This window comes from Bos grunniens, chromosome 4, assembly GCF_055505025.1.
Source record: "Bos grunniens cultivar Pamir isolate PY7600 chromosome 4, Bosgru_T2T1.0, whole genome shotgun sequence".
Lineage (NCBI taxonomy): Eukaryota > Metazoa > Chordata > Mammalia > Artiodactyla > Bovidae > Bos > Bos grunniens.
In genome coordinates this window covers 66,237,253-66,264,860 of record NC_141168.1, presented here as the reverse complement: position 1 = coordinate 66,264,860, position 27,608 = coordinate 66,237,253, and the positions used below count along the sequence as shown (strand labels likewise).

The 27,608-nt window shown below is 38.3% G+C and overlaps 1 protein-coding gene across 50 annotated transcripts in view; it reads right to left on the bottom strand.

Moving 5' to 3' along the window:
- FOXP2 (forkhead box P2) overlaps positions 1–27,608 on the bottom strand; it is a 665,882-nt gene that overhangs the window by 165,012 nt on the left and 473,262 nt on the right. The gene's annotated exons all lie outside the window — the stretch shown is intronic.

Sequence of the window (27,608 nt, the reverse complement as noted above, 5' to 3'; positions counted from 1 at the left end):
AAAGCAACAGCTTTCCTGCTCAATCTAAAAATTTCATTTTATGTGTTAATTTCAATTGCTGAAAAAGTAAAATTATTACAAAACAGTTAATAATAGGGGGAAAAAACAGATAGTAATACATTAGATGTACTGTACTTCTTTCAACTTATTTTAGGGTTTTTATTCAGAAAGGAATATAAAATATCTCTAAGGTTATTAATTTTTTGTTAGTAGAAATCTCACTTTAGTTGATAGTTTAAATATACTTTTAAGCATCAAAGTATAAGAAATTCCTGTTCAGAGTACTCCTGAAATGTCTCTGTTACCGACTTCACTGGAAATATCAAAAGCAGTGAATGGTACAAACCAAAAGGTTGCATTCACTGCTTTGCTTATGGAGGGCATTGTGCCTTCATAGAGGCACTAAACCTACAAGTCCTAGGAGCTTGTGGAATGGGCAAGACCTTTAACTACCTTCTGGTGATCGTTCCCATGGAAATGCATTTTTGGACTAGGATTTGAATCAACGAATGAAGCCTGAACAGCCACTGCTGGACCTATTATGTTTCAAAACCAAACACTGCCTCATACTTTCATTTGTCCAAATTCAGAAAGTACCAGCATCTCTTTCACTGTATGCTTTACTCCTTAGGGGGGACGATTCCGACCATGATCATCCCTAGGAATTTATGAGGGGACTGAAGGATGCGGCAGTTCCCTTTCTGATCCCTGCAGGGAAAGCAGCAGCTACCCTTGGATCAGCTACTTTTTATCCACTGTTGGTCTCAGCAGCAGCTCCTTTTCTTGCCAATAATGATAAATGAGAGACTCTTTAATGAGGAATAGAGACTTCAAGCTGCACACACAGAAGCATATCTGGTTGGCATCTCTGATTATGATTCAATCCCCATAAACCCTTTCCCCCTCCTGACCCTGATGGGAGGTAGAGAAGAAACCTGAAGGAAGAGAACCAATTATTGGAAAGCAAAAAAACACTCTAACAGAAAAACTCCTATCACTTGATATTAAAGTTCTCATGATGCCAAGAAAACCTCGAGTAGAGGTCCAGGACTGTCACTCATTTTTTTTTTTTTTCCATATCAAAAGATTATTCCCCATGGTCATTGGATAAACATCTAATGTCCCACTGCCTTCTTAACAGTGCTTCCCAACAGATGAGAATGATGAGGTGCAGGAGAGAAAGGAATAAAGGAAGTCAGAGTCACTCCAGTAGAATCTTCTATCGGTAGTGGTGATGAAGACCCCCTTCATGGGGGAGGCCCCATGCATCCCTCCAACCCTTTCCCTTCGTCGCCACCACTTTATCTTAAACACAAATTGACCTGGGTTCAAAACAATGGGGAGTTTCAAGAAAATGGCAGTTTTCTCATTTGCCATCCTACTTATTTTGATCTGTTTAAAAAAAAAAAAAACTTGAGATATTTAAGACAGCAATTAAGAGGCTGCTACTGCTGCTGCTATGTTATCAAAATTAATGGCAAGATAAGAGGCAAAGGGATTGGAATCAGACTGACTTGAATTTACATTCCAGCTCACACTATAATGTAACTTAACTTCCCTAAGGCCGACAACAGATTTCCCAACCCAGGGATCTGGCATAAGGACTGAGAACCCCCAGGGAATTTGACTTTGGAGGCCAGTGGGATTTGATCACAGAACTTACACAGGACTGGGAAAACAGACTCTTGGAGGACACAAACAAAACCTTGTGTGCACGAGGACCCAGGAGAAAGGAGCAGAAAGCCCACAAAGACTGAGACAGACTTGCCTGTGAGTGTCCAGGAGTCTTCGGCAGAGGCAGTTTCGGTAGTCAGGGGCACTGGATACAACATTTCTGGGAGCTACAGCATGCTGGAATAAGTCCTTTTGAAGAAGGTAGCCATTACTGCCATTACCCCTACCATAGAACTACAGGGAGGGAACACAGCCCCATCCATTGACAGAAAATTGAATTAAAGATTCACTGAGCATGGCCCTGCCCACCAGAGCAAGACCCAGTTTATTCCACAGCAACTCCTTCCATTCAGGAAGCTTCCACAAGCCTCTTATCCTCATTCATCAGAGGGCAGACAGAATGAAAACCACAATAACAGAAAACTAACCAAACTGATCACATGAATCACAGCCTTGTCTAACTCAATGAAACTATGAGCCATGCCATGTAGGGCCAACCAAGACAGACAGGTCATGGTGGAGAGTTCTGGCAAAACATGGTCCACTGGAGAATGGATGGCAAACCACTTCAGTATTCTTGCCTTGAAGACCCCATGAATAGTATGACAGGACAAAAAAGATACTACACTGAAAGTTGAACTCCCCAGGTTGGTAGGTGTCCAATATGCTACTGGAAAAGAGTGGAGAAATAACTCCAGAAGGAATGAATAGGCTGAGCCAGAGTGGAAACAATGTCCAAGTGTGGATATGTCTGGTGGTGAAAGTAAAGTCTGCTGCTGTGAAGAACAACATTGCATAGAAACTTGGAATGTTAGGTCCATGAATCAAGGTAAATCGGAAGTGGTCAAACAGGAGATGGCAAGAGTGAACATCAACATTTTAGGAATCAGTGAACGTTTGGATCGGAATAGGTGAATTTAATGCAGATGACCATTGCATCTACTACTGTGGGTAAGAATTCCTAGAAGAAATGGAGAAGCCTTCATAATCAACAAAAGAGTCTGAAATGCAGTACCTGGGTGCAATCTCAAAAATGATGGAATGATCTCTGTTCATTTCCAAGGCTAACCATTCAGTATCACAGTAATCCAAGTCTGTGCCCCAACCAAAAATGCCAAAGAAGCTGAAGTTGAATGGTTTTATGAAGACCTGCATGAACTTCTAGAACTAACATCAAAAAAAGATGTCTTCCTTATCATAGAGGACTGGAATGCAAAAGTAGGAGGTCAAGCGATACCAAATGAAGCAGGGCAAAGGCTAACAGAGATTTGCCAAGAGAACGCACTGGTCACAGCAAACACCCTCTTCCAACAACACAAGAGACGACTCTACACATGGACATCACCATTACAGCTTACAGTGAACAATGTTGGATTTGTGGTCTCCAAAGAAGAAGATTTAGGTTCAGACCAGGAGCTAGGCTTGATCACTCAGAGCTTTTGTGTGGCCGAAGTTTTACTAGATGAAAAAGGACAGAGAAAGCTTCTGACACAAACATCAGAAAGGGGGACAGAGAGTGTCTGGTTCACTACTCTTGTCAAGGCCTTATATAGTTTTACCAGACCCACTCCCACAATGTACATCTTAAATTAACAAGATTAAAACTAACAATAGAAAGGTCTTACCAGACCCACTCCCACAACAAACTTCTTAAGATAAAAAAATTAGTCAAAAGGCTCTTGTTAAGAAGGAGAAACAAGTCCTCCAGCAAGATACAATGTTGTTATATAATCATTGCTGCTGCTGCTAAGTTGCTTCAGTCATGTCCAACTCTGTGCCACCCCCATAGACGGCAGCCCACCAGGCTCCCCCATCCCTGGGATTCTCCAAGCAAGAACACTGGAGTGGGTTGCCATTTCCTTCTCCAATGCATGAAAGTGAAAAGTGAAAGTGAAGTCAGTTGTGTCCGACCCCTAGCGACCCCATGGACTGCAGCCTACCAGGCTCCTCTGTCCATGGGATTTTCCAGGCAAGAGTACTGGAGTGGGTTGCCATTGCCTTCTCCTATATAATCATTAGTACAGAGCTTAAGGAAAAACATACCTTGAGCAAGATGAGTTGTTTTGTTGTATAATCATTAGCTCTGGGCATAAAGAAAATTAAGTCTTATGTGACTAAGATGAAGGAATGTAGAAAAAAAAAATTGTCCTTTTCTCCTTGAGAGCCCAGGCTCCCTGTCTCCTCCTTGGGGACTCTGGATCCCTTTCTCCTCAGTGAAGGCCCCAAATGCCTTATCAACCTATTTAAGAATTAACTCTATCAATCAGATGGTCAATACCAAAATCTGATTATATTCTTTGCAGCCAGGATGGCAAAACTATATACAGTCAGCAAAAACAAAACTGGGAGCTGACTGTGCCTCAGATCATGAATTCCTTATTGCCAAATTCAGACTTAAATTGAAGAAAGTAGGGAAAACAACTAGACCATTCAGGTATGACCTAAATCAAACCCTTTATGATTATATAGTAGAAGTGACAAATAGATTCAAGGGATTAGATCTGATAGACTGCCTAAAAAACTATGAATGGAGAATCATAACACCATACAGGAGGTGGTGATCAAAACTATCCCCAAGAAAAAGAAATGCAAAAAGGCAAAATGGCTGTCTGAGGAGGCCTTACAAATAGCTGAGAAAAGAAGTGAAGTGAAAGGCAAAGGAGAAAAGGAAAGATACACCTATATGAATGCAGAGTTCCAAAGAATAGCAAGGAGAGACGAGAAAATCCTCCTCAGTGATCAATGCAGAGAAATAGAAGAGAACAACAGAATGGGAAAGACTAGAGATCTCTTCAAGAAAATTAGAGACACCAAAGGAACATTTCATGCAAAGATGGGCACAATAAAGGACAAAAAAGGTACGGATATAACAGAACCAGAAGATATTAAGAAGAGGTGGCAAGAATACACATAAGAAATGTACAAAAGAGATTTTAATGACCCAGATAACCGCGATGGTGCGATCATTCACCTAGAGCCAGACATCCTGGAATGCAAAGTCAAGTGGGCCTGAGGAAGCATCACTATGAACAAAGCTAGAGAAGGTGATGGGATTGCACTTGAGCTATTTCAAATCCTAAAAGATGATGCTGTGAAAGTGCTGAACTCATTATGCCAGCAAATTTGGAAAACTCAGCAGTGGCCACAGGACTGGAAAAGGTCAGTTTTCATTCCAATCCCAAAGAAAGGTAATGCAAATAATGTTCAAACTTCTACAGAATCGCGCTCATTTCACACTCTAACAAAGTAATACTCAAAATTCTCCAAGCTAGGCTTCAATAATACATGAAATAAGAACTTCAGATGTTCCAGATTTAGAAGACGCAGAGGCACCAGAGATTAAATTGCCAACATCTGTTGGGTCACTGAAAAAACAAGAGAATTGGAGAAAAACATCTACTTCTGCTTCATTGACTATGCTAAAGCCTTTGACTGTGTGAATCACAACAATTTGGAAAATTGGTCAAGAGATGGGAATACCAGACCACCTTACTTGTCTTCTGAAAAACCTGTATTCAGTCAAGAAGCAACAGTTAGAACCAGACATAGAACAACAGACTGGTTCAAAATTGGGAAAGGTGTATGTCAAGACTGTATATTGTCTTCCTGCTTATTTAACTAACATGCAGAGTACATCATGTGAAATGCAGGGCTGGATGAAGCACAAGCTGCAATCAAGATGGCTGAGAGATATATCAATGACCACAGAGATATGCAGATGACACCATCCTAATGGCAGAAAGCAAAGAGGTACTAAAGAGCCTCTTGATGAAGGTGAAAGAGCAGAATGAGAAAGCTGACTTGAAAGTCAACATTCAAAAACCTAAGATCGTGGCATCCAGTCCCATCACTTCACAGCAAATAGAGGGAGAAACAATGCAAACAGTGATGCACTTTATTTTCTTGGGCTCCAAAATCACTGCAGAGAGTGACTGAAGCCATGAAATTAAAAGATGCTTGCTCCTTGGAAGAAAAGCTATGACCAATGTAGACAGTATATTAAAAAGCAGAGACATTACTTTGCCACAAGGTCTGTATAGTCAAAGCTATGGTTTTTCCAGCAGTCATGTATGGATGTGAGAGTTGAACCCTAAAGAGGGCTGAGCGCCTAAGAATTGATGCTTTTGAACTGTGGTGTTAGAGAAGACTCTTGAGAGTCCCTTGGACTGCAAGGAGATCAAACCAGTCAATCCTAAAGGAAATCAATCCTGAATATTCATTGGAAGGACTGATGCTGAGGCTCCAATACTTTGGCCACCTGATGTGAAGCGCTGACTCATTAAAAAAGACGCTGATGCTTGGAAAGATAGAAAGCAGGAGGAGAAAGGGATGATAGAGGACGAGATGGTGGGATGGCATCACTGACTCAATGGACATGAGTTTGAGCAAGCTCCGGGAGATGGTGAAGGCCAGGGAAGCCTGGCTTGCTGCAGTACATGGGATCACAAAGAGTTGGAAAAGAGCGACTGAACGACAATCTTCCTAAAGTTCAGCTTCTTATTTCGTGAAATGAGAAAACAGAAATATAGTACCAGGTATACAAAGTAAGCCCTGAATATATGTTAGGCAAGTGAAACAAAATCATAAAAGCCTTACGACCTTTCTTTTGTTAGGGAAAAGAAGGCATTAAAATAGAATGGGAATGTGGGAAATGTAATTTGTCTAATATCTCTGGTTGACTCCTCAGTGTTTCTTTTCACTGGCCTAGTCACCCTTGTTATATTTAGTTATAATGGCCAACACACTGTCACTAAGAGGTGTAGGAGAACAGTTAGTTAGGGTCTAAGGTAAAGCCCTTTCAGGGGCAGAGGTATGTCTGTATCATGACATTGGGCATGTATAAAGTCCTCACAGAGATACATGAATGAACTAGTAGTAAAAGGTTGTCTGTATTCACAAAACATAGTTTAAAATACCAAAATTAGTGTTTAAACACTTCAAATATTAAGATACAATGGAAGGTAACGAGATTCTATGAGGTAAGATTATGATTAAATTAAATAAAATTCAATTTTTTCCAAAGACTATATTTCTTTAGTGTTTAGATTCTTAAAGATGGAAAGCTGAGATGAGTTCTGAGTTAGAAAAGACAGGAGATCAAAAGCTATTGCAGTAATTACTACACACCACAATAAAAAAAGAAAAGAGTAGCCTTGTGCCAGAATGAACTCAAATTTACACAAACCTCCATGACTACATATGTACTAAAAATAATATAGGCTTGTCTTTTTTTTTTTTTAATGTGTGAAAGAGTTTATTGGGAAAGAAAATGTCAGATTTCAGAATTGTGTTATCGTCTATTAGAAATTATTCCTTTCCAAGCCAGGACCAAGTTTCCATAGACCAATAAGCTGCTCTCAAGAATGAAGCTAATTTACATTTAAAATAGGAGTACAGTCTACCCTTTAAAAGCACAATGGTAAACACACCAATTTGACAATTACATTAATATGAGTATTTGCATAATCTGTCTCCCACACCTGTTCTTAATTTGAAACAGCTGCAGGACAAATCACATCTTACTAATCTCAATGGGTATGTGCAAGTCCCAAACAATAATGCACACATATTATTTTTTGAAGATATTTTATTTTTGTGTTTCCTGACTTTTAAAAAAAATGGTACAAATTTTGTGGAAGCCATAATATTGATTTGGTTATTATTATTTAGTGGAATAAGCAAATAATGTTATCCTTTACATTTTTGGCTTCCTCTGTTGCTAGCTTATGATGCTACTGATTTTTTCTGTGGAGTTAATTTTCTTAAATACTATGTATTCACATGAATATATATTATTTATACATACAAATAATATGTATTCAAATGGAAAAGAATTAAAAAGAACAATAAAAATATAACTAGAAAACTTCAATAGGGAGTATAATCCTTATAAATAACCAAAAGCAAATATTTTAAAGGAAAATGACACAAAATCTGCTGATCATCTGGAGATGTTGTTGTTGTTTAGTTGTTAAGTTGTGTCCAACTCTTTTGTGACATGGACTATGCCCACCAAGCTTCTCTGTCCATGGGATTTCCCAGGCAAGAATACTGGAGTGGGTTTCCATTTCCTTCATCAGGGGATCTTCCCCACCCTGGACTGAACCCGTGTGTCTTATGTCTCCTGCACTGGCAGGCAGATTCTTTACCACTGAGTCATTAGGGAAGCTGGGAGATATGTTTGTAGCTCAGGTAATTGTGGCATCTTTTGGAACACCTTTTCAAAACTGGGTTCCATTTATGCTTTAACAATAAGATATCAGAGTTTAACAAACAGATTTACTTTCACCCTTTAAAAATTCCATTTTGTGTTTGTGGGTATTCACACACTCAATGCCATCAGAAAGGAAGTCAGTTTATTACAATATATATTCTTCAAATTCATGTATTTAAATCATTTAGTAGATCCCAACTGGGGTAATATAAGACACTCATGTAATCTGTCAACAAACTGTTTTTCTTTAATCTTCTTTCACAAGTGGGAAATGAAGTTAGAGCTTTCTCAAAATGTTATTTTTTTCCTCAAAAATGAATGAGAGCAAGCACAGTAATGAGCAGGAGCAATTAACAAAACCAATCTGTGTACTTATATGCTCTTGATCTCTGAAGAGGTAAATGCTGAATTCTTAGTTCACTATTTCATTCTGAATTTTACAAGCAATTTCATACTACCAGAAAGAAAAAATACTAAACAAATTAGTTGTAGCTTACATTTCTATTACGTTTTCATGCACATCATTTAGGAACTCTCACCATATAAGTGAAAATAGAGTCAGGAGAGTTAGGTGATTTGCCCAAATTCTCACAACCTAACAGTGTTATGGTCCAGGTATCCTGACTCCAGCTTTATATTCCTCCCCATAACTCATGGAGATTGATCTGAATGAAAAATAGTGATTATGATAAACAAATAGTAGCAAACATTTCTACTAATGAAATAGTTTAAAGGTTTTTTTTTTTTTTTAATTTTACAGTATCTTAAATATTTCAACTCATGGCTTCAAATGTACTAGAAAACATTTCTTCCGAAGTGACTATAATAACAGAACTATTTTCTATTTAGATAAATAGATTGCAAATTATTACCAAGAACCGAGGCTAGTTACTCTAGGAGTATAAAAATAATTTTATTACTATATAATTTAGGCAATAAAGTCGTTATAGTGATTATGAGAGAAGCAATTTTCACAGTTGTGACCTCTACATAATTATATTTCTAAATATTCCTTATTTTATTTTTCTTCATTAGAAACCTTACATGTACAATTGAGCACATAGCAAGTACTCCGAACAGATAAGCTGGCATGTCATGGGGCATGTGGAATATAATGGGATGAAAACTATATTTGTAAGTGATGAATATGTACAATGCATAATATCCTAACAACATATTTCACTTTTTCTCTGAGTTATCAGAATATTTTAACCTCAATAAATGAGTCATACATTTCCAAATTTTAAAATAATCTTATTTGTTTTTTTTTTTTACTACAAAGGCAAAAACTATCAAAGTTTATATTACAAGCTTTGTCAAATGTAATAAAGAAGGTCAATTTTTTTGTAAATATAAGCTGCCGTAAAGGTATATACTTTTTCTAAAAATAAAGCATTCGGATAACAAATTTTTAGAGCTAGAGGCTGAGTCAAATCTCCTCAGTAGACAGAAAAGTAAATGAGGCTACTCTGAACTGTCCTCGCCAAGTTCATACAGTTAGTGAGTGCTGGAGTCAGTCCTGGAATCTAGGGCCTCTCCCATACACCACAAAGTCTGGCCTCATAGCTTTACAACAAAGCATAAACCAAACAACAACAGGGCATTTACAAACATATGCATGCTTTTCTATGGTCCTGAACTAGGCTATAATTCAACGACTGGGTACAAATGATTCTTATGATCAAAAATAAACTATAAAATATAAAGTGCTAATTGCTCAGTCATGTCCGATTGTTTGCATAGACTGTAGCCCACCAGCCTCTGTCCATGAAATTTTCCAGGCAACCATACTGGAGTGGGTTGCCATTTCCTCCTCCAGTGAATCTTCCTGACCCAAGGACCAAACCCAGGTCTTCTGCAAAGCAGGCAGATTCTTTACCATCTGAGCCACCAGAGAAGCCCCACGAAATATAAAACTGGATTCGTTTCTATATTGGTAAGATGATGCCACACGGATGCACACGTAAGTGCTGATAAACACATAGATACATGTTAATAAGATCACCAGGAGCTTGGAATTCAAGTGAGTTTGAGTCCTTCATGTTTTTATGTGTAGTTTGAATTATTTTTGTAAGCATATATTGCTTTAATAATCACTCAAAATAAGGTTACTTGCAAACAGGACTTAGAATCATGATTATAAATGTTTTTCACAGAACATGAACAAAAAAGCGTAAGTGTTAATCACTCAGTCGTGTCTGCCTCTTTACGACGCCACGGACTGTACCCCGCCAGGTTTCCTATCCACGGAATTCTCCAGGCAAGAATACTGGAGTGGGTTGCCATGCCCTCTTCCAGGGGATCTTCCCGACCCCTGACCCCGGACTGGGGTCCGACCAAGGCCTGAACCCAGACTCCTGCCTGCTGCAGGCAGATTCATTACTATCTGAGCCACCATGTTTACTCTTTCAAACCTTCTGACATCAGGGTTCAGCACATAAGTACTCTGATTAGTTAAAAAACAATTTACATTCTTGCCTTAGTCTCAGTAATGCAGAAAAATAAATGACTACTACCCTTGGCATGAATGTGAAGATACTACTAAAATATTGTTTTCTCCTTTCCTCTTTTCATTCTGAGTAAACTCACTTTGTGATCAGCTCTCCCTTTCTCCCTTTAACCATCTCCATCATGTAACTTGTTTTCACACTTAGACTTGTTTTCACACTTCAATATCCCTTAGACTCTGGAACTCAGCCCTATACAAATTTTAAGGAGCCACAAACAAAGCCTTAGGAGGAACCAACGAAGAAAACCTTACTCTGCTCAGTTTATAAGTGATGGCTGATTCACTAAACATTTGGGGGGGTGGGGGAAGCAATTTATCCCATAAAAAGCCATAACTGTCAAGGAGGTTTTTTATTTTTAACCTTAACCCACTGAGTTTTGTTTAAAATGGCTTAGAACAATGGTTATTATCTTGAATTTTTATCTAGCCAGATTGCCAGCTCCCTGAGGATAGGAACATCTTTGAATCCCCTATGGTACCTGGTGTCTGCTTAGCAAAGTGTCTAATACACTGAGGGCATTTAGTCATGTTTCTTTGATGGATTGATTGACTGAGGACATAAATTCTAATACATGGAAATACTGTAAACGAGTTTTGAAATCTTACTGCTGTTTTTAGCTTGTAGTTTTTCCACTGGAGCATGATAATATTTGTTTCACATGAAATTGAATAAAGTAGGCTTTTCAATTTATTTCTACATTACTCCCGAACTCTCTTTTATTAAATAAATAACTCCTTGAATACAATAGCAAGCATAAAGGTGGGAGAGGGGGAATAAAATACATTAACTAATCTCTGCTCTAGTCCAGCAGCGTTGCAAATTCTTGAAAGGACTGCCAAATGCCAAATACCATAACTGCATCAATTGCCTAAGTACTCATTTCTGAGTGCGTCTCTCTCTCTTTTTTTTTCTTAAACAAATTTAACATTTTATTTTTTTGGCTGCACCACATGGCATATGGCATCTTAGTTCCCCGGCCAGGGATTGAAACTTGTGCCCCTGCAATAGAAGCACAGAGTCTTAACCACTGGATGGCCAGGGAAGCCTCTCTGATGTGGTTCCTAAGAACTAGTCCTCACTGTCCTAGAACAGGTCTTTCTTTCAAAGAATTTGTATTTCATATGACACTGTTAATCAATGCTATTTTGATGTTTTGGTGATGACAGGTTACATCTTAGCACTGAATAACCCACTTAATAGTCCTTCATCAGAAACTTGACATCTCATGCACATGGCTAGTTCTAGTTTCTAGAAGACTCAGGGATCACTAGCCAGAAAGTACTTGTGTGTTTGCTTATTTGTTTTTTTACTGTATGCATATGCATTTCTATATTTCATAGATTGATTTCAATGTTCTAGGGTTCAAAGAAGGGGGTGCAATATGGGGCCCGAAAGCCAGAAAATGAGAGCAAGGGAGGGAGAAAGGAAAAGAAAAAAAGGGAGAGATTTAGAGAGGAAGAGAAGTGAATACTTTCTTCAGAGGGTAAATGAGCTTTTAAGTACAATTTATTTCCTACTCCTGCCTGCTAAGTCACTTTAGTTATGTATCACTCTTTGTGATCATATGGAACGTAGTCCACCAGGTTCCTCTGTCCATGGGATTCTCCAGGCAAGAATACTGGAGGGGGTTGCCATGCCCTCCTCCAGGGGATTCCCCCAACTCAGAGCTCCAACCTGAGTCTCTTATATCTCCTGCATTAGTAGGCGGGTTCTTTACCACTAGCACCAGCCCACAAGGATCTTTTGTCCACAGGATTTTTAAAGCAAGAATGGTGGAGTGGGTTGCCATTTTCTTCTCCAGGGGACCTTCCCAACTTATGGATCAAACCCATGGCTCCTGTGTCTCCTGCATTGCAAGCAGATTCTTTACCCACTGAGCAGTCATGGAAGCCCATTTCATATTCCTACCTTACACCTAGTCCACCATATACCTGCCGGTACTGACAATGTGTTAGTCTGACCTTCCTTGTCTAATGATATGCAAAATGTCTACTGCAAATGAATATTATAAATAAAATTTAAAGAAACCATATACATGGAGAACTGATAAAAAATAGCTAGATATCTTTAAACATTCACAGTTTTATTACAGAGAATGAAAATACTAGAATTATTTGGCTTACTGTTTTGCTTCCTAAATTTATGATGTATTTCTTTAAAGAAAGTTCATTACATTATTAATAATACTGTTTCTTTTGTTTGAAAGATAAAATCCAATCTCACTAATTGCATAAATCACACATTTTAAGAAGAAGATGGACTCACTTCATTTTACTTTCATTCTGGATAATTACCAGAAAGCATGCAGGACCTATTAGAGAAGGGGAGATTATAAAAAAAATCATTATGCATTTACAGTATCTCAGACCCAAACCAATGATTAATTCTTATTCTCATGGAGCCCTGGATGAAGTGATGACAAACACTCACAAGAATAATCCTGGTTTTGTTGGGAAGAATCACACACAGCACTGGAACCTCCCATTTTTACTCCCAAGAGCAGTCAGTCTTCCATCAGATAGGCAGCCTTCACAGAACGAGGGATGTTTGCCCATTCTGTCCTCCTGCCTGTCCTGAGGCTGAGAATTCCTGAAGAAATGATCCATTTATTTCAAATACAAAGGGAGGTGGTGAAAAAAATGATCTGCTTACAAGTCACATCTGACATTCTTCCCTGACTCCTTGGGAAAGTTATTGAACCTTTCTGGTTCTCTGATATCTCACAGGTAAAATATGGACAGTACTGACCAATTTTGGGGTTTATTTGGAGATAAAATGACCAATCATGGGCAAGGTACCTGGCACCTAGAACAGAGCAGGAATTTATGAGTGTCTCTAGGGATGGAGTTGAGGGAGAGCAAGAAGGGTTCATTGGAACTTCTTCTAGATGCCCCACCAAGTACCTATTTTTCTAGTGTAGCTGCTTATAGTGAAGATCACTGCAGAAAAGAAAGAAAACGTATTGAATATGTCTCTTAACTTCTCTAACAGTTGAGTTCAGTTTAGCCACACAGCCTTGTCTGACTCTTTGTGACCCCATGGATTGCAGCACGCCACACTTCCCTGTCCACCACCAACTCCCAGAGCTTGCTCAAACTCATGTCCATTGAGTTGGTGATGCAATCCAACCATCTCATCCTCTGTCGTCCCCTTCTCCTGCCTTCAATCTTTCCCAGCATCAGGGTCTTTTCCAACAAGTAAATTCTTTGCATCAGGTGGCCAAAGAATTGGAGTTTCAGCTTCAGCATCAGTCCTTCCAATGAATATTCAGGACTAATCTCCTTTAGGATGGACTGGTTTGTTCTCCTTGCAGTCCAAGGGACTCTCAAGAGTCTTCTACAACACAACAGTTCAAAAGCATCAATTCTTCGATGTTCAGCTGTTCAGCGCTCCTTATAGTCCAACTCTCACATCCATACACGACTACTGGAAAAACCACAGCTTTGAACAGATGGACATTTGTCAGCAAAAGGATGTCTCTACTTTTTAATAGGCTGTCTAGGATGGTCATAGCTTTTCTTCCAAGGAGCAAGCGTCTTTTAATTTCATGGCTGCAGTCACCATCTGCAGTGATTCTGGAGCCCAAGAAAATAAAGTCTCTCACTGTTTCCGCTGTTTCCCCATCTATTTGTCATTAAGTGATGGGACCAGATGCCATGATCTAAGTTTTCTGAATGTGGAGTTTTAAGCCAACTTTTTCACTCTCTTCTTTCACTTTCATCAAGAGGCTCTTTAGTTCTTCTTCACTTTCTGTCATAAGGGTGGTGTCATCTGCACATCTGAGGTTATTGATTTTTCTCCCAGAAATCTTGATTCCAGCTTGTGCTTCATCCAGCCCAGCATTTCACATGATATATTCTGCATATAAGTTAAATAAGCATGGTGACAATATACAGCCTTGACGTACTCCTTTCCCAATTTGGAACCACTCTGTTGTTGCATGTCCAGTTCTAACTGCTGTTTCTTGACCTGCACACATATTTCTCAGGAGGTAGGTAAGGTGGTCTGGTATTCCTATCTCTTGACCAATTTTCCACAGTTTGTTGTGATCCATACAGTCAAAAGCTTTAGCATAGTCAATGAAGCAGAAGTACTTGCTTTTCTAATACTCTCTTGCTTTTTCGATGACTCAACAGATGTCGTTGATCTCTGGTGCCTCTGCTCTTTCTAAATTCAGTTTGAACATCTGGAAGTTCACAGTTCATGTACTGTTGAAGCCTGGCTTGGAAAATTTTGAGCATTACTTTGCTAGTGTGAGATGAGTGCAATTGTGCAGTAGTTTGAACGTTTTTTTGGCATTGCCTTTCTTTGGGACTGGAATGAAAACTGACCTTTTCCAGTCCTGGGGCCACTGCAGAATTTTCCAAATTTGCTGGCATCATCTTTTAGGATCTGAAATAGCTCAACTGGAATTCCATCACCTCCACTAGATTTGTTTGTTGTGATGCTTCCTAAGGCCCACCTGACTTCGCATTCCAGGATGTCTGGCTCTAGGTGAGTGATCACACCATCAAGGTTATCTGGGTCATGAAGGAAAGTGAGAACCTTCCGAAATATAATAACCAAATATAAATATATTTTTTTTACTTTAACTTGAGTAACTGATACATTCTATAACTATCTTTTTCATAGTCCTTTAAAAACATGTGCTTCTGTACTTTCAAAATATTTATATTTTCCAGTGTTCCACTGCCTACATATGTTCAGTTGGGTTGACTCACCAGCATTGCCTAGCTTCAGTAGCAGTTTCCTGGAGGGAAAGAGTCACTTCTGCTTAGCGTACTCTGCGGGCTTTCCAGGTGGCACTAGTGGTAAAGAACCCACTTGCCAATACAGGAGACATAAGAGAGGTGGGTTTGATCCCTTTGGGTCAGGAAGAAGCCCTTGGGGTGAGCATGGTGACCCACTCCAGTATTCTTGCCTGGAGAATCCCATGGACAGAGGAGCCTGGCGGGCAGGGTTGAAAAAAGTCGGACATGACTGAGGTGTTTTAGCAGAGAACAGTGTACTTTGCATTGTGCTCTACTAGTGCTCAAAACTGGAGAAGGCAATGGCACCCCACTCCAGCACTCTTGCCTGGAGAATCCCATGGATGGAGGAGCCTGGTGGGCTGCAGTCCATTGGGTCGCTAGGGGTCGGACACGACTTAGCGACTTCACTTCCACTTTTCACTTTCATGCATGGGAAAGGAATGCATGCATGAGAAGGAAATGGCAACCCACTCCAGTGTTCTTGCCTGGAGAATCCCAGGGACTGGGGAGTCTGGTGGGCTGCTGTCTATGGGGTCACACATAGTCGGACACAACTGAAGCGACTTAGCAGCAGCAGCAGCAGCTGCAGTGCTCAAAACGTATAGAGTCTTTAATAACAGTTATAATTTAAAATATTGAAACTCGCAATAAAGTCCTAGAGCTTACCAATCTTTAGTCACATTAATACACAGATTTGTGTCTCTCTAAAATTTCCTAGAAGAAACAACAAAAAATAAAAAGAAATTTCTTGTCACTAAAGTATGTCACATCATAAATTCTCTTTTCTGTTTCTATGTAGCAAAGTAGCTACCTCTCTGCAATCCACTGAAAGTCAGCTCTTTACACAAGATTTTGCTTTTAGCTTAAAAAAGATAAAATCTCTTTTCACAGATTTCTTAGGTCCCATGAGTTGTTAATAGCAGCTATGTTAAATTGTCATTGACAGACACTGTAAAATTCCTATCTCAAAATTCATCCTTCTCTTTTTCTCTACTAAAAGAATCCAAACTTTATTCAGATGAAGCAACAGATATTCATGTGATACTATTCAGGTCAATGAAATGTAAAGAGAAGCCATTCTGTGGGCAAACTTGTTATTAAAACTTGTTATTCAGCTGACTTGCACTTCTTGGTATTTTGCCCTCCCCTTCTTTCTACCTGGAACATGAACATGATACCTGGAGAAAGAGCAACCCAATTGGGACCATGAAGACAAAGGCTACACAGGGGCAGAATAGAAGGCTGAAAGAAACAATGGTCTTTTGTGTCATTCTTGAGCAGTAGAACCAGCCAAATCTGGACTTCCTGTCTAAGGAATTCATGTTTCATGTGAAAAATAAATCTATATTCCTGAATAGAGCAACTGATATAAACTCCACAGTAAATTTAGATAGTGTTTTAGTAGAAATATCCGAAATCCCCAGGGATAAAGCACTAGATATAATTAACTCATAAAAATTATATACCAATAACTCATGTAGCAAGGATAGTACCAGGATAATATTTGAGAAATCCTCATATCTCATTTGTATCCTGTACATTTCCAATATTATTTATTAAGAAGAATTCTTCCAGTTTACTAGTAAAAGCATCATTGATATTTAGTGGGGTTAGAAGCATGACTAGTACAGAATAAGGGGTACTAAATAAGTACTAAATAAGGGGAAATAAGGGGTAAAGTGCTTATTGTAAGCAACACATTTACATGTTTATAAAATTCATAAACCAGAAAACAATCAGAAAATAGAAAATATTTAGGTAAAAATAAAAGGAAAGAGTTCATTGTTATTGTTAAATAGGTACACTATACGTTATCTACCTAGGAAAAGGAATCAGTTAAAGTATTGCTCATAAACAGATTGCCTAACTAGAGCAAAGACAAGATATATTAGTAATGTAAGAGCAGAGTGGGTGATGCAGCCTGAATCAGGTCTTCTAAAGATATCCACTTCTGCTTAAGTTTCTTTCTACAAAATACAGAGAAGCCGATAAACATCATACCTTCATACTTGTCTCACCAGGTTGAAAGTAGTACCTTGAACTTATTCTGACAAAGACGGAGCAATTCAATTTGCCTATTTTAATTCAAGTCTTCAAAGATTTACTGAGCATCAATCATGTACCAAGCATTATATTAGAAATAAAATGTAATCTCTGACCTCTAAAAGGGTTTAGAGTCTGAGAAAACTAGAAAAGTAGTCAAATAACTGTAATAAAATACAGTATATTCTACCTTTCTAACTAGAACATGTAGAATAATAAAGGTATGATACAGGTTCTATACACACATAGGTGAGGGATCACTTCTCTTTGAAGAGTCAGAGAAGACTGTAGGGAGTAGGGTCTTGAGGTTTGGTAAAAATCTGGCAACCAAATAAGAGGGGGTGGGGCTGACTTCTAAATAGATGGAGAAACTGGAAGAAACACAAAGAAATGGTACAGTTCTTATAATTCACAGTGCCCTGCAGAGTGCCTGGTATACAAGAAGCAAACTACAAACCTTTGTGAATGGATGAATAAAAGAATGAACAGCATGTTCAATAAGCAATGAGGATTAAACCATGGTTTTAAAGTAACAGATGTATGATGATTTACAGCCTTTTGTGCCATGCCTATAAGGTTGAAAAACAGAGCAATTTTCATATTAGGGCAGAGGAATATGGCCCAGTCTAATAAGAAGGGTTTATAGCTGAAGACTATTAGGAAAAGCTGACAAAAACACTGGACAACTGTGGGGAGAAAGAAATAATTCTGGTTCGAGATAAGTTGGTTTTGGGATGCCCTAACAGGCAACTGAAAAAATCACATTTGGAGCCCAGGAGAAAGGAGGAACTTGACAGGGCTATCACTTGGCTCTGATCTATGGACTTCACGTATGTTGTGTTCAGTCATGTCTGACTGCGACATTTTGGACTGTAGCTGGGTCGGCTCCTCTGTCCATGGAATTTCCCAGGCAAGAATAGTGGAGTGGGTTGCCATGCCCTCCTCCAAGGGATCTTCCCAACCCAGAGACCAAACCTCTGTCTTCTGTATTGCAGGTGGATTCTTTACTGCTGAGCCATAGGGTAAGCCCAATATGGACTCGACACATTCATGCAAAATGTACTATTTACCAGATGCTGGAAATGTGAAGATGAATGAGATAGTCCTAACTTTCAAGGAACTTATAGTATATATGATTCAGTGTGATTCATGCAGGAAAAGATGTATATATATATATGACATAGAGACAAAATAGATAGGAATTATTAATTCTACACTGTGTGTGTATGGCAGGTGAGAGTTTCAAAGAAGGCTTATAGAGTACCTGAGAAGATGATTTAAAAGCTTCAGAGAAGTTTTCAGGATGGAAAGACAGAAGGGCATACTGAGAAACGAGAAGGGTAAGGTCACCTGTATGGCAACATGAAGCAATTCTGGAGGGGCCCTAAGTAGTTTGACACTGCTGCTCATATAATTTGTAAAAAGTGGATGGTGGACAATGAGATCAGCATGCAAGACCACTGCACTGGAGAGCTATCTTCGAAGACAATGAACTTTAATTTTTTTTTTAAGCTTCCGATACCTAAAAGGAGGCCAGCATAGGAAATATATGCTGAGGACTTTAGAAAGAAGCTACTATTAAAAAAAATTCAAAGATAAGATCATAAGATTTTACATAAAATTTCTCACAATATTGTTGAAAATGCCCCTGGAAAGAATGAACAGAGACAGGTATCTCAAAAAACCCGCTCAAGGAACTTTTTAGTTAGCTCAGATATGAAGATACACACACACACACACAAAACACAGGACTGACATTTAAAGACTGCTGCATATGTAAGGAAACTGAGATATCACTAGTTCAACTATTGCTTCATTGTGTAGGTTGGAAAACCGAGTCCCTGAGAGGAAAAACGACATAGTGCATTAATGAGAATTCAGATTAGCTACTTTTTATTACAGGGAACCACTTCTGTGTTGCAGAAGAGTTGCAGGGTCCCTATTTACCACTCTGTAGACCAGCCACACTAGAATCTCCTGGGAGAGTTTAAAATATTTTGATTTGCTAAGATCCCATCCCCTCAAATTTTAACTCAATGTTCTTGGTTGAACCCAAGATTCTCCATTTTTAGGTGATTTTCAACTAATTTCTTAGATTAAAAAAAAATATTATTAGCCTGAACTCTAAGACTATCTAGGTGAGTAACTATGGTTATTGATTAAAGGAAATAAAACTCTCCTAGAATAAAATAAAAACTTTAAATGATGCCCACATTTTTGAGAAACTAGAACTCTAATCATATTTTCATCACAAATGAATATGTTTTAAATGTCTATTACATGCTTGGCTCTATGGGAAGGAGGTGGAATAGAGAGATTGATTTTCTCCTTTGTGTTACTTTATTTTTTACAGGGATATTTTATTGAAGAATTTACTCCAGTTTTCCTGAGACACCAAATTTTCCTCATGTCAGCACATCATAATATTCAATGTGTTCCTTGGTTTGTCACTTGAGAAGGTGCAGTAGCACTAGCTTGAGAAGATATCAAGGTGGCAGCTTTTACAGCAATGTTGTCTTAACACTAGAAGTGTAAGAATTTATATACTGTGCAAAGGAATTGTCTGTCTATCTTGTGTTACCAAAATGCTTAACTACTAGGCCCTACAAGTTAAAACCTGTCTATGAAGATAAAACGATAAAAGCTCACATGATCAAACAAATCCTTTCTTTTAAAGTAACCACCAAATACTTTTAGCCAAGCTGGATATGATTCAAGACCTTCAACTCTGAACTGAATCTAAATAGAGTCACCCTAATTTGAGGCATAAAACACTAAATTCAGAATGCTTGGGCCAAACCATTAAATAATCAATGGTAATTAAAATAAAGCTACTTATTGTTGAACTTCTATGAGGTCTCTTCCCCCATGCCTTTCAAAACCATGCCAGACAACTTGTACTCTGAAGGAATACCCCAGGTTATCTACTGATGTCATTGGATATTTACAAGTAAGAAGGAGGAAAATATTAACAATATTGAGTGCCTCTCTCAAATAAAATACCATAAAATAAAATATGGTATTTATAAAACAATAAAATATTAAAATAAAATAAAAGTGCCTTTCTCAAATAAAATACCAGCAGAGAAAGTGGAGGGGACTTGTTGGTTCACCTTAGATTTTCCTAACTGATGCTAGATTGCAAGATTTTAAAATTCACAAATGTTGAGGATTGGTCTTATTATTTCCAATTACCCCAAAGTTCCATGACATTATACCTGTGGAATCTGTCAAGCCATAAAACTAAATCAAGCATGCTGGGAGCTGATCTAGTCTTTAGATTACTGATTCCTCACACACATAAACTTACTCCTCTACTTTAGGGATTCTTCCATTATAAATGTAGCTTTGTGGGTTTTCTACCTGTTGTCACTGATCTAGAAAAACCTGTGGTATGAAAAAAAAAAGTTTCATTATAAAAAATTGATATTAATCAAAAAGTAAATTTTACTGAAAGTTGGAAAGTTAACTTTTGTTACACTCTGTACGTGATGACGGTAGCGTGACTCAGAATGACAGTCTTTGGAAGAAAGATTGCACAGACCTTCTGTATTTTTGAACGGGAAATTTCTTAAATTTGAGGGTTCACAAAGATCTAAGGTTGCATACTTTGTGAATGTCAAGGGTCTACTATAATTAGTTCTCATGAGTGGTTTCATTCTCATCTAATCAGAGAACATCATTTTCATCATTTTCATCTTAAAAACCTACTATACTATAGCAATTTATTAACACTTATTAAGTGCCTTTGAGAAAAGTAACTTAGTGACCAACCATAATTTAGCTTAAAAATATGATTAGGTTCTTTTAATGAACTTATATGCTTTTCATATTAAGGTAGAATGACTTGAATATTTTTAAAAGAGCAATTCATTACACTTTTGTTTGATCATTTCAAATGCTGTGCTTCCAAATTCACTGCTATTAAAATAATCATGATCAACACACCCTAAGATCTGTTTAGAAAATCTGGCCATTTAGTACAACCATTCCAAGCAATTCTAGTTTGAACTGAGCTATAGGGGCTCAGTCATAACAAGAAGGAAGAAAGGAAGAACAAATGCTTCTTACGTACTCATCACATGCTAGCTACAATTACAAATCCTAGCTCGTGGGGTCGCGAAGAGTTGGACACCACTGAGCAACTCCACTTTCACTTTTCACTTTCAAGGAAATGGCAACCCATTCCTGTGTTCTTGCCTGGTTGACTTTGAAAGAGCCACCAATAAATGTCATCAGTAAGAGGAGATTTCTAGCACTACATGAAAGGTTTCAGGTTCTCCTAAGTATCTAGATATTCAAGAGTCAAGCTGCTCTCATACTAAAACTACAGTTTAAAATAGAAAAAAAGAAACTATTTTTGAGGCAAGATGAGAACTAAAATATTAGATACTGGATTTGCAGAAGTCACACACTTTTACTATTTTGTTAGTAAAATGATATGCTAGAATATCTTTTAGCCATTTAAATGCCTAAAAATTTCAGGCATTTATAGTTATTCTTTTCTCAATATGGAAACGAAAGCAACAGAAATTAAGTAAAATGTGCAAGATTCCATGAGGAGTGGAAAGAATGGAATGATAAAGTAAGAAAAACTATAGTAGAAAAGGTGAAGGTAGCAGAGAAATGTTAAGAAAACCAAGTAGAAATGGAGAATGCAGGATTAAAGGTATAAATAGAATCCATAGAGAAAACACAATGAATCTTAAATGTAAGTGAATTTCAAAAGAATTTCACATTTTGTCTTTAATTATGTACTGACATTGTTCTTCACTTTGTCATTTAATTTAGCTTGTACAACACCTCCAAACATCTTAAGGTAAAATTCACAGCCTAAGTCTTAAATCTTCTGGAGAGCTCCCTTAACAATATTAATGCTCTACTTATTTCTTCCTCTTACTTTAGTTAAGGTAGAGAAGTCAAGGGAATATATACTTAACATCCTAATGGATTACAGAAAGAGTCGAGTGCTTGGGTAGCTAAGAAAAGAGAAAATGTGATCTCCTAGAAAGCTGTTTTCTCTCAAATTTAATTTATAGGAACTCTGTATTATATACACAGTACACACTTACTTGTATGATCAGAGACACAGCAATCAGAGAAGGAAAAGTATATTTATTATCTATTTTCTATTTAACACATATTAAAGTAAGAGTTTTCCCCCCCAATCATTAGAAATAACATTAGTATTTCAGATCTTGAGTTTGGCAAATAATAAAAAAAAAGGGATAGAAATGATCAATGTTGCAGTTCAGCGCTACATGTATGAAAATGCTCATGGTCATTGTTTGATGTGGTTGACAAGACAAGCTCCATGTTTTAGAACCTCCCTTCCCTTGATCTTATTCAATAGAGGACAAGATAACTTGATTCATTTTTCCCTTCTTTACATTCTTTTGCTTTTTTCTGTTGCTTTAAAAACTGTGGATGTTAGAGAGCTTCTCTTTGTAGATGACTTTTTTTTTCCCCAGAAATCTCTCCCACTTCCAGGGATTCATTTATCACTTCTGGATTATTTCACAAATATTTATCTAACTGACTTCTCTGCCAAACTCTTTATAATTTTCTAAAAGTTTGCTATTTCAATTTACTTTCATGCCATCACCTCAAATTCTAAAACTCAATTCATGATATGCCAGCCTCAATAACTTTTTAAAGATTACCTTATTCCAGATCATTTACAACTAAAGCACCCTCCAGATGGACCACTGTTGAAGAATCTCCACCAGACACTGCTTTCACTATGTCACTGCTATGCTGTCGCTTCAGTCATGTCCGACTCTTTGCAACCCCATGGACTGTAGACTGCCAGGCTTCTCTTTCCACGGGATTCTCCAGGCAAGAATACTGGAGTGGGTTGCCATGCACTCCCCCATCACTATATCACATCCGTATCAGAAACCTTTAACAACATCTAGTGCCTAAACCATAAAGTACAGACTCATTAGCTTGACATTTTGGGCTCTATAAAACTGGCAATGTATATTTTTTAGCCCTTCAATCTCTTAATGTTTCCTTTAATGTGACACCTCTATGCTGATCAAAACAAACTACTGAATACTTACTCTTGCCTAACCGATCTCACAATTTCCCATCTCTACATCTTTGACGACATCTTTTGAAAATTTCTCCATGAAAAATCACCCTTTAATTTCTTTACCGAATTCTCTTTCTTTAAGCCCAACATAGATGCTTATGTTGTTTAGCCGCTAAGTCCGCCTCTTTGAGACCCTATGGACAGCAGCATGCCAGATTCCTCCATCCTTCACTATCTCCCAGAGTTTGCTCAAATTCATGTCCATTGAGTCAGTGATGCTAACATCTCATTTTTGCCACCCTCTTTCTTTTTGCCTTCCCTGGTGGGAAGGACTTCCCTGGTAGCTCAGACAGTAAAGTGTCTGCCTACAACACGGGGGACCTGGGTTTGATCCCTGAGTTGGGAAGATCCCCTGGAGAAGGAAATGGCAACCCACTCCAGTATTCTTGCCTGGAAAATCCCATGGATGGAGGAGCCTGGTAGGCTACAGTTCACAGGGTCACAAAGAGTTGGACATGACTGAGAGACTTCACTTTCACTTTCTTTTTGCCTTCAGTCTTTCCCAGAATCAGAGTTTTTTCCAGTGAGTTAGCTCTTTGCATCAGGTGGCCAAAGTACCGGAGCATCAGCTTCAGCATCAGTCCTTCCAATGAATACTCAGGGTTGATTTCCTTTAGCATTGACTGGACATAGATGCTACCTCTCTACAAACCCTTCATAGATCACTTGAGCCTGAATTAAATAATTTTCTTTTTAAAATGCTTATAGCCTCAACATCACTAATCAATAGGGAAATGAAAATCAAAACCATAATAAGATATCATCTTACACTTGTCAGAATAACTATCATCAAAAAGACAAGAAATAGTAAGTGTTCACAAGGATGTGGAGAAAAGGCAATCCTCATACATGATTAGTGGGAATGTAAATCAGCACAGCCACTGTGGACAACAGTATGGAGGTTCCTCAAAAAATTAAAAGTAGAACTACCATACAATTCAGCAATTCCTGGGTATTTATCCAAAAAATTGAAAACATGAATTCAAAAGGATATATGCACCCCGATATTTATAGCAACATTACTTATAATAGCCAAAATGTGGAAACAACCCAAGTGGCCATTGACAGATGAATGGACATACATATATATGTGTGTGTGTTTCACCTGGAGGGTATTACGCTTAGTGAAATAAGTCAGACAAAGACAAGTAGAGCATATTTTCACTTATATATGGAATCTAAAAAAACAAAATAAATAAACAAATATAACAAAATAGAAACAGACTCACAGATACAAAGAACAAATTAGTGGTTAACAAAAGGGAGAGGGGTGGAATGAGGTGGAAAATAGGTGAAGGGATTAAGAGGTACAAATTACCAGTTATAAAACAAGTAGATTATAAGTAATGCACTGAACAGGGGATATTGTCAACACTTTAAAAGGACTTTATATGGTGTGTAATCTATAAAAATCAAATTACTATGTTGCACATCAGAGTCTAACATATTGTAAGTCAACTATACTCAATAAAATAAGATAAAACAAAATACTTACAGCACTTTCTGCCTTTCTGGTTACCACAGCACATCCACTGTGGCTTGATATTTGTGTGCAAGTCTTACTGTCTTCTCAGCCAAATTATAAGTCCCTAAGAAGGGGACGACAGAGGATGAGATGGCTGGATGGCATCACTGACTCGATGGACATGAGTCTCAGTGAACTCCGGGAGTTGGTGATGGACAGGGAGGCCTGGTGTGCTGCGATTCATGGGGTCGAAAAGAGTCGGACACGACTGAGTGACTGATCTGATCTGATCTGATTTGAGGATATTACACATTATAAATACTCAGTTTTCACTGAATGAATTAAGGTTTTCCCACTTCCAACCTCCTCCTACTCTCAATTCAGCCCAATCTCTCCTCATTCATTTTCCCAGCAGGTATTTGTGGAGCTCTACTATTCAGCAGGCACCGGAGATGAGCAGTGCCGGCATGATCCCTGCCGGCATGGAGCTCACAGTCTAGCAGGGAAGACAAACATTAAAGTGTAAGTTTGTGTGTGGCAAGTGTGATATATACATGCTGTGGGGGCCCACAGGAAGCAGACACACTCTAGTCAGTACATAAAAACTCACTGTTGGCTTTCTTATAAATTAGACACACTTCATATCATAGTGAATAGTGACTTGTGACAATTACGACCAAGTAAAAGGTAACATATAATGCTTATCATAACCTTGGATTAAATATAAATTTCCTGGTGACGGTTGTAATAGAAATCATTTACTAATTCAATATAAGTGCAAGGATATATGCTGGTTACTTTATACAGTATTTTTTTTAGTCTTTACAACAATCTCGCAAGGTAGGTATCCTTATTCCTACCTAAGAATAAGATAAGGAAATAGGTTTCAAGAGATTCAGTTATTCTACCCAGAGTCTTACAAATGGACAGTAAAGAGGCTTCAGACTCCAAAACGGATGTTTCTTGTTCTCCGTGCCATGAGTAGATTGTTCTGTTTTCCACACAAGTGCATTTAGCAATGATGGACTGGATATCTCAGACGCTCCTCCACAGGGTGTTAGCCTTGTGCATCTGGCCACATGTGGCAACATCATAGTATTTTAAGAAATATTTCATTCTATAACATTTCTAAAAGACTATTTCACTCTTCCTTTTAAAAAATGTTCTTTAGTAGAATGGGAAATCATAAAGATGATGCTGTGAAAGTGCTGCACTCAATATGCCATCAAATTTGTAAACTCAGCAGTGGCCACAGGACTGGAAAAGGTCACTTTTCATTCCAATCCCAAAGAAAGGCGATGCCAAAGAATGCTCAAACTACCACACAATTGCACTCATTTCACATGCCAGTAAAGTATAATACTCAAAATTCTCCAAGCCAGGCTTTACCAGTACATGAACCGTGAACTTGCAGATGTTCAAGCTGGATCTAGAAAAGGCAGAGGAACCAGAGATCAAATTGCCAACATCTGCTGGATCATTGAAAAAGCAAGAGAGTTCCAGAAAACATCTATTTTTGCTTTATTGACTATGCCAAAGCCTTTGACTGTGTGGACTACAAGAAACTCTGTAAAATTTTTAGAGAGATGGGAATACCAGACCATCTGACCTGCCTCTTGAGAAATCTGAATGCAGGTGAGGAAGCAACAGTTAGAACTGGATATGGAACAACAGACTGGTTCCAAATAGGGAAAGGAGTACGTCAAGGCTGTACATTGTCACCCTGTTCATTCAACTTATATGCAGAGTATGTCATGAGAAACAGTGGGCTGGATGAAGCACAAGCTGGAATCAAGATTGCCAGGAGAAATATCAATAACCTCAGATATGCAGTGGAGAGGCAATGGCAACTCATTCCAGTACTCTTGCCTGGAAAATTCCAAGGACGGAGGAGCCTGGTAGGCTGCAGTCCTACCATATCAATAACCTCAGATAGGCAGATGACACCACCCTTATGGCAGAAAGTGAAGAAGAACTAAAGAGCCTCTTGATGAAAGTGAAAGAGGAGAGTGAAAAAGTTGGCTTAAAACTCAACATTCAGAAAACTAAGATCATGGCATCCAGTCCCATTATTTTATGATAAATAGATGGGGAAACAGTGGAAACAGTGGCTGACTTTATTTTCTTGGGCTCCAAAATCACTGCAGATGGTGATTGCAGCCATGAAATTAAAAGACGCTTACTCCTTGGAAGGAAAGTTATGACCAACCTAGACAGCATATTAAAAAGCAGAGACATCCCTTTGCCAACAAAGGTCTGTCTAGTCAAAGCTATGGTTTTTTCCAGTAGTCATGTATGGATGTGAGGGTTGGACTGTAAAGAGCGCTAAGTGCTGAAGAATTGAAGTTTTTGAACTGTGGTGTTGTAGAAGACTCTTGAGAGTCCCTTGGACTGCAAGGAGATCCAATCAGTCCATCCTAAAGGAAATCAGTCCTGAGTGTTCATTGGAAGGACTGATGCTGAAGCTGAAACTCCAATACTTTGGCCACCTGATGTGAAGAACTGACTCATTGGAAAGGACCCTGATGCTGGGAAAGATTGAAGGCAGGAGGAGTAGGGGACGGCAGAGGATGAGATGGTTGGATGGCATCACCAACTCAATAGAGATGAGTTTGAGTAAACTCTGGGAGTTAGCGATGGACAGGGTGGCCTGGCGTGCTACAATCCATGGGGTCACAAAGAGTCGGATACAACTGAGCAACTGAACTGCTGACTGAGAATGGGAAAATGAGGACCACACAGGCATAGTCTGTCCTTGATAGTAGTTTTTAAACGAAACTCTTTTTTAAGGTTATGATATAAAATATATAACTGCTTATTTTTAACATACATAAAACATAGCAAAAAACACCTT